The sequence below is a fragment of the Panthera leo genome, chromosome B3, assembly GCF_018350215.1.
Source record: "Panthera leo isolate Ple1 chromosome B3, P.leo_Ple1_pat1.1, whole genome shotgun sequence".
In the NCBI taxonomy this organism is placed as follows: Eukaryota; Metazoa; Chordata; class Mammalia; order Carnivora; family Felidae; genus Panthera; species Panthera leo.
In genome coordinates, this window is record NC_056684.1 from 1,101,729 (window position 1) to 1,109,950 (window position 8,222).

An 8,222-nucleotide genomic window follows, 5' to 3' on the forward strand; every position below is an offset into this window, starting at 1 on the left:
TTTGCCTGTTTTCTCCTGGAGGATTTTGATGGTTTCCAGTCTTACATTTAGGTCCTTCATCCATTTTGAGTTTATTTTTGTGTCTGGTGTAAGAAAGTGGTCCAGGTTCATTCTTCTGCCTGTCGCTGTCCAGTTTTCCCAGCACCATTTGCTGAGGAGACTGTCTTCATTCCATCGGATATTCTTTCCTGCTTTGTCAAAGATTAGGTGGCCATACGTCTGTGGGTCCATTTCTGGGTTCTCTATTCTGTTCCATTGATCCGAGTGTCTGTTCTTGTGCCAGTACCATACTGTCTTGATGGTTACAGCTTTGTGATACAGCTTGAAGTCTGGGATTGTGATGCCTCCTGCTTTGGTTTTCTTTTTTCAAGATACTTTGGCTATTTTGGGTCTTTTCTGCTTCCATACACATTGTAGGATTGTTTGCTGTAGCTGTGTGAAGAATGCTGGTGTTATTTTGATAGGTATTGCATTGAATATGTAGATTGCTTTGGGTAGTATCGACATTTTAACAATATTTGTTCTTCCTATCCAGGAGCATGCAATATTTTTGGGTTTTTTGTGTGTCATCTTCAATTTCTTTCATAAGCTTTCTAAAGTTTTCAGTGTATAGATTTTTCACCTCTTTGGTTAGATTTATTCCTAGGTATTTTATGGTTTTTGGTGCAATTGTAAATGGGATCGATTCCTTGATTTCTCTTTCTGTTGCTTCATTGTTGGTGTATAGGACTGCAACTGATTTCTGTGCATTGATTTTATATCCTTCCACTTTGCTGATCAGTTCAAGGATCAGTTCTAGCAGTTTTTTGGTGGAATCTTTTGGGTTTTCCATATAGAGTATCATGTCATCTGCCAAGAGTGAAAGTTTGACCTCCTCCTGGCCAATTTGGATGCCTTTTATTACTTTGTGTTGTCTGATTGCAGAGGCTAAGACTTCCAATACTATGTTGAATAACAGTGGTGAGAGTGGACATCCCTGTCGTGTTCCTGACCTTTGGGGGAAAGCTCTCAGTTTTTCCCCATGATGATATTAGTGTTGGGTCATTCATATATGGCTTTTATGATCTCGAGGTATGCTCCTTCTATCCCTACTTTCTTGAAGATTTTTATCAAGAAAGGATGCTGTATTTTGTCAAATGCTTTCTCTCCATCTATTGAGAGGATCATATGGTTCTTGTCCTTTCTTTTATTGATGTGATGAATCACATTAATTGTTTTATAGATATTGAACCAGCCCTGCATCCCAGGTATAAATCCCACTTGGTTGTGGTGAATAATTTTTTGAATGTATCGTTGGATCTGGTTGTCTAATATCTTGTTGAGGATTTTTGCATCCATGTTCATCAGGGAAATTGGTCTGTGGTTCTCATTTTTAGTGGGGTCTCTGGTTTTGGAATCAAGGTAATGCTGGCTTCATAGAATGAGTTTGGAAGTTTTCCTTCCATTTCTATTTTTTGGAACACCTTCAAGAGAATAGGTGTTAACTCTTCCTTAAATGTTTGGCAGAATTCCCCTAGAAAGTCATCTGGCCCTGGACTCTTGTTTTTTGGGAGACTTTTGATTACTAATTTGATTTCTTTCCTGGTTATGGTCTGTTCAAACGTTCTATTTCTTCCTGTTTCAGTTTTGGTAGCGTATAATTGGTCAGTCTTATAAAGAAATAGTCAAAAACCCCAGAGCTTTTCACTCCAAATGCAGGATGGGCCAGTGATTTGTTTGGACTCATCATCATTGATCCCTAGTGGGAAGAAGGAGAGAAAGAGGGAGGGAGGAGCAGGAGGAGAGAGGAGGGAGGAGGGACGGGAGGAAAGGAGGGGAGAGGAGAGAGAGGAAGAGGAGAGAGCGGGAGAGGAGGGAGGAGGGAGAAGAGAGAGGAGGGAGAAGAGGAGGTGGGAGGCGAGGGGAGAAAGGAAGAAGGGGGGAAGGGGAGGGAGGAGGAAAGAAGGAAGAGGAAGGAGAGGAGGAGGAGGAGGTGGAGGAGGAGGAGGCAGGCAGGGAGGGGTGGTGTCTGGTCTCTGTCCCAGGGCTGGGGTGAGGAGGAAGGAGTGACAGGCAGGGGCCGTGACAAATGTCTCCCCGGAGTGGGAAGCAGGATCCCAGCCTCCGTGCTCCCTTTCGAACCCACCGAGGCTTACTGTCCATGTGCGGCCTCTCCAATCAGGGCCCCGTGCAAATGTACGTGGGCTTCCCTCCCCCTCCAGGTTTGAAGTAAAACCGTAAAGAGTCAAAGAACAGTCCAGGGAGAGCTCGAATGAGCTCCTCGCCCCCTTCGAAAGTGAACAGTCTCCAGAACCCTAACGACGACAGTTAGAAACGATCGAAATGTTTAATAATCCAACTTGTTGGTCGCTGCCCTACTTTTAATATGTCCCTTCCTTTAACCCCCGCACTGGCCCTGAGTTAGGATTGGTCTCCACTTTGTAGACGGGGACGGAGTGGGCTGGGGCTGGGAGCATTTAATATGTCACCGCACCCTGCACCGCCGGGTGGAGGCCCTGCTAGACGGGGTCTGCGTAGGGGCCGGCGTCCGTGTGGCGCAGGGAGAGCGCAGAGGGAAGGCAGCTTCGCAGGTGGGGTGGCGGGTCCCACCCCGCCCACAGGCACAGGCACAGCCCAGCCGGTCACCCGCAGACATGATCACCCGGAGAAGCCATTACCCAATGGATGGGCTCAGTTTCCATGGAAACCATCCAGCTCAAGCAACATCCCTGAGTTCCTGGATGGATGACAACCGGCCCGGTGGAAGGGGAGCCATCAGGCAGGCTGCACAGCCCCGACGGTCGGTGGCGGCGGTGTCCCTTCGGGACCAGGTGGTCGCGTGGACCCACAGCGAAACTCTGGGCTAGTAAGGAAGGCTGGAAAGGTGATGGGGGAGGCCACTCAGGCTCGTCCGTCCGCCCAGGGACGCGGCTGTCCGCCAAGCAGCCCCCGACACTAACTGTCCCCTCTCCGAGTCCCCGCTGCACCTGCACCGTGTGCCGCTCGACACAGCCCGTCACGCCTGCCGTCTGGCCGTCCTTCTGGCCTCTCTTCGGCCCCAGCCTCAGTGCAACTGTGTCTGTCCTCTGTCTCTCTGTCTGCTTCCTTAATGACCACATCGCCAGCGGTCCCCACGGCCAGGCCCGGGGCCGCACGCCTCTGCCCGTGTCACCTGTCCTGTGTAAACAAGACGCCGTCCCCCCCGGCACCCTGAGAAACCCTCCACCGTCCCCTTCCTCACCTCCAGGGTCCGGTCCGGAAGGTTTCTGACGTCCCAGCGTCTGGCGGTCGAGGCCTCCCCTGTCTGCACTCACACAACCTCGCGCTCCCGTCAGCACCTCCGCCCCAGGCTTCTTGCAACTTCTCTGGTCCTTGCTGTGCACCACCGTCGCTGTCAACCTCCCGACACGCAGCCCCGCCCTCTGTCTGCAGGCCCCGCCATCTGGCAGAGCACTTGCCCCGTGGAGAGCTGGCCCAGCCTCTTGTCCACACCGGTCCTTACGCCGTCTCCCTGGTGGCGGATACTCGCCGGGGGCTACGGGCCACGCACTGTGCTCTCCGCTAATTTGGTGAGTCCCCACTGCGGCGCCCTGAGCCCCCCTCGTGAATACAGGGGCTGTGCGTTGTCCGTCATCAGATTAGGCGAGCCACCGGCGGTAGAACGATCGTGGGTGGGTTCCAGTGTCCGGCAAGGACCGGACCCCTGATGAGAGCCCACTGAGTCCCGAATCGGGGGACGGAGGCAGGGGCGGATGGGGCACAAGGATGAGGGAGGGGAAGAGTCTGGGTTCTTGCTCTGATGTGGCCTCCCCAAGCGTACCGTGATCCTGAGCACAGCTTCCGTCACCGGCCCAGGCCCTCCAGGGACAAATCAATTAACAAAGCGTGGCTGGCCTGTACGTGGCCTCAAGCGTGTTCACTGTGACCCGCTCTCCTCTGGCTCTTCTGCACAAACAAAGCCAAAGCCAAGGTTAGGAGCAGCCCTCGATGCCTGTGGACCGGCCCCGAGCACAGCGGCCTCACCTGCTCGCCTGCCACCCCCCTCCCCGGGGCTGCACCTCACGCCTGCCCGCCTCTCCAATCCGGCTCTCGAACCACCTGCAGACAGGGGGACAGGGACGCAGCAAGGCTTCACGCCCCGTATTTCGGTTTCCTTCCCCACGCAGACCTCACGCTCAGGACCATGGACGTCCTGTTTCCAGAAGCATCCGAGCTGGCCCACGGAGCCGCGTCTTTCTTAAATTAAAATAACGAAGAAGCAGGCTTCTGATTAACAAGGAAATGACTCCCGTCCAAGAACACGTAGGAGGGCAGAAGAGGACACCCGTGACCTCCACTCCCCGAGGTGAGATCCCGGAGCCAGAAGAGGGGCTCGGCCGGATCGGTCTCGCTGAGCTTGGCTGCACAGACTGGTTCTCGCCGGGACGCAGCCTCGGAGGCTCCGTGGCTTCCCGGCGGCGCGTGAGTCCCGGGCTCGTTTGTCACCGAGCCCGTCACTGGGCAAATGAGGCGTCGGCACGCCAGCCACGGCGGCTGGAGGAGGGAGGCCTGTCGGGACCGGCCGTTTGGGCGTCCGAGGGAAAGCAGAGCGCCGGGGCCACGGGGGAGGCCGGGCGGGGCTCTGGGTCCCGAGGGCGGCCGGGCGCCTCCCCAGCTGCTGCCCGCGCCGAGGTCGCCCGCCGGCCCGGAGCCGGGCGCCACCCCCTGGCCTGCCCACCGCAAGGTCGCTTCCTGGAGCGTGCCCTCCGCGGGGAGCTGTCCGGGGTGGCCCCCCCGGGCCAAGACACAGCGCAAGGGCACGGCCCCGAGCCACCCCTCCGCCCCACGCAGGTGACCAGGCATCGCGGCTCCGCGCCCCGCGTCTCGGGGAGGACGTGCCGGGCTCTCCGTCTGCCCGGCGGTTGGTGGACGTCCACCGGGTTCGGACATGGGGTGGGGGGTGGGGGGGCTCTGTCAGCCTTCGTCTCAGCAGGTGGCGCGAGGCTCCATCTTTGTGGCTTCAGAGCCACCGGGGTGGGGGGGGGGGGGGGGGGGGGCGGGGGGGCTGCCAAGGAGGAGCCAGGACAAATCCCCGGATGGTGCTCGCTCCCGCCCCCGGGCTCTGAGCTCCGACGGCGCTGGCCGGTGCCCCCGATCTGCCCCCACCCCACCCCCTTCCCGCCGCCACCGGAGCCTTGCGATTCTCCGGACCCACGGCTGCGGCTCCTCCCGGACTTTCCGCGTGGCTCCCCTGCCTCGGGCCCGGGGCCGCAGCCGCTCACTGGTAGGCCTTCCGGCCGCGTGTCTGCGTGGCGGCCGTCGCTCGGCGCGTGCGGGTGCGACCCCTCTGCGTCTGGGGGTCACAGGAGAGCACTTCCAACCTCCACCCTGCTTGTCCTCCCCGTCCTGGTCTTCCCCCCTCCCCCTCCCTGTCCTTGTCTCCCCCCCCCCCCATCTTGGTCTTTCCCCCTCCCCTTCCCCCCGTCCTCGTCTTTTCCCCTCCCTGTCCTCGTCTCCCCTCCATCCGGTCTTCCCCCCTCCCCCCTACCCGTCCTGGTCTTTTCCCCTCCCCCTCCCTGTCCTTGTCTCCCCCCCCCATCTTGGTCTTTCCCCCTCCCCTTTCCCCCCCATCCTGGTCTTCCCCCCTCCACGTCCTGGTCTTTCCCCTCCCCCTCCCTGCCCTTGTCTCCCCCCACCCTCATCTTGGTCTTTCCCCCTCCCCCTTCCCCCGTCCTGGTCTTTTCCCCTCCCTGTCCTCGTCTCCCCCCCATCCTGGTCTTCCCCCCTCCCCGTCCTGGTCTTTCCCCTCCCCCTCCCTGCCCTTGTCTCCCCCCCTCATCTTGGTCTTTCCCCCTCCCCCCTCCCTGTCCTGTCCTTTCCTAAGTCAAATAAGGAGACTGTGCCAGAGCCTTCTAAGGAAGCAGCCGAGAGACCTGGAAAGGAAGGAACGAAGGAAGGGAAGGAGAAGGTGGGCCTGTGGCTCCCATGGGAGAGGAGGGGGGGGCAGGGGGGCGGTGAGGGTGGGGGACAGAGACGGTGGGAGAGCAGCTGGGTGGGGGACAAAGACCCTCCCGGACTCAGCCTGAGCCAAGACGGGTTCCTCTGCATCCTTCCTACGAGGAGGCCCTGCCTAGCGCTCTGTCCTTGTCCCTTGAGTAGCCGTGTGTTAGCACGAGTCCCGCACGGTGTGAGGAAATCCCCACCCCTGATATCTGAACAAAGCTCCCATCCCCACCCTGGACACCTGACATGCAGGGCTGTTCTCAGCACAGGTCGGTCAAGTTCATTTAGCAGACTCCCCCCTCCCCCGATGCTTCCTCTTAGGAATCTCCATCCACTGCCCCCACCTGCTCCCTGGTCCCTGCTGTGCCCCTAGCTGAGCTCAGTCCCTCTCCCCCATCGCTGAGCCCCACTGTAGCGGTCCCTCCGTCACTGAAGTCCCTTACCACCTCCCACAGGTGCCATGGATAACGTCTCTCTTAGGAGAGGCAGCCAGTCCCCAGAAGGGGCATCTATGTGGCTGGAACCTTAGCCCGCCTCCCAGAGGCGTCCCTGGTGACCTCCCTCCCCTCCATAAACACACACCTGTGGCCCAAGGATAGCAGAAATGCTCCCTGCCCCCCAGGTGTGAAATGGGGGCAGCACAGAAAGAATAAAGCATCTCAGCTTTGACCCGTGTGGACCCCTCCTCACACCTTCACCCCAGGACCCGCCCAAGTGCAGGAGCCTTGGCAGGGCCCTTGACTGAGGTGAGTTTCTGCTGCTTTTCCGCAACGGGAGCCAGGATAGAAGCAGGTGGAAGCGGGGACACGCAGGTGCATTTCCCACACACCTGAGTCTGCGAGATGAGACCTACTGCCTGTCTGTGCACCTTACCTGCAAGGCAGGGACGCTTTGCAGAGGGGGCTGTGTCTTTGAGTTTTCTAACATTTATTCATTTCTTGAGAGACAGTGAGAGAGTGCGACCGGGACAGGGGCAGAGAGCAGCCAGAGGGAGACACAGAATCCGAAGCAGGCTTCAGGCTCTGAGCTGTCAGCACAGAGCCCGATGTGGGGCTCGAACCCACGGACTGTGATATCATGACCTGAGCCGAGGCCGGACGCTTAACCAACTGAGCCACCCAGACGCCCCTAATGTTTATTTATTTATTTTTGAGAGAGAGAGAGCAGGGGAGGGGCAGAAAGAGAGGGAGACACAGAATCCAAAGCAGGCTCCAGGCTCCGCGCTGTCAGCACAGAGCCCGACGCGGGGCTTGAACTCATGGACTTTGAGATCATGACCTGAGCCGAAGTCGGACGATGAACCGACTGAGCCACCCGGGGGCCCCTGGAGGGGTCTGTGTCGTACTCACTTTTGTTTCTCTGCCGTGTCTTACGGACTCAGGTGCCCATAACTGCTCAGTGAACGTGAACTGAATCAGTTTTAAATTTAAAAATGCTCTCAATTATCTTAGCATGTTGCCTTGACGTTCTTGATCGCCGAGCCAACTTCCCCACCAGACAGCAAAGTCCTCAAAGGCAAACACTGTGTTTTTGCCTCCGTGTTCCCAGTGTGTAAGCTGAGGCTGGGACGTGGGAGACACTCAGAGAGGGCGGCTGGCGGCAGGAACGGGTGAAGAAATGAAAAAGATGAAATGAAAAAGATGTGGTGTGCGGGCGTGCGAAAGAGACGTACTGGCTGCATGATGGAGGGAGTCACGTAACCTTGACTTCCTCTCCCGCAGAACGCAGATAATAGAAGCTATTGCACAGAAATGTTTTTGAAGATGCAGTCGGGAAGGGCCCTTACCAGTCGGAACAGGCACACGGCGTCTTAAAAATGCGGAAAACATGGGGCGCCTGGGTGGCTCAGTCGGGTGAGCGTCCGACTTCAGCTCAGGTCACGATCTCGCGGTCCGTGAGTTCGAGCCCCGCGTCGGGCTCTGGGCTGATGGCTCGGAGCCTGGAGCCTGCTTCCGATTCTGTGTCTCCCTCTCTCTCTGCCTCTCCCCCGTTCATGCTCTGTCTCTCTCTGTCTCAAAAATAAATAAACGTTAAAAAAAATTAAAAAAAAATGCAGAAAACAAACACTCACAAACCGTACTCGCTGATTGCCTGCAAATACGCCATTTGAAATACTCGTCTTTCCCAGATTCAAAATGAGAACAGTAGCCCCTGTCTCTGGAATGATCGCTGCTTGGAATCCCTTAGAGGTGTGCACTGAAAACTGAAACCTGGGTTCAAAAAAAGAGAAAGAAAATGGGGCACCTGGGGGGCTCAGTCGG

At 57.3% G+C, this 8,222-nt stretch overlaps 1 long non-coding RNA gene across 1 annotated transcript; it reads left to right on the forward strand.

The window, feature by feature from the left end:
• The first annotated feature begins 5,830 nt into the window (after positions 1 to 5,830).
• On the forward strand, positions 5,831 to 7,839 carry LOC122221103. The gene is made up of 3 exons (XR_006203070.1): positions 5,831 to 5,926; positions 6,417 to 6,707; positions 7,683 to 7,839. It is a non-coding gene; the product is annotated as an uncharacterized LOC122221103 (long non-coding RNA).
• The last annotated feature ends 383 nt before the right edge of the window (positions 7,840 to 8,222 follow it).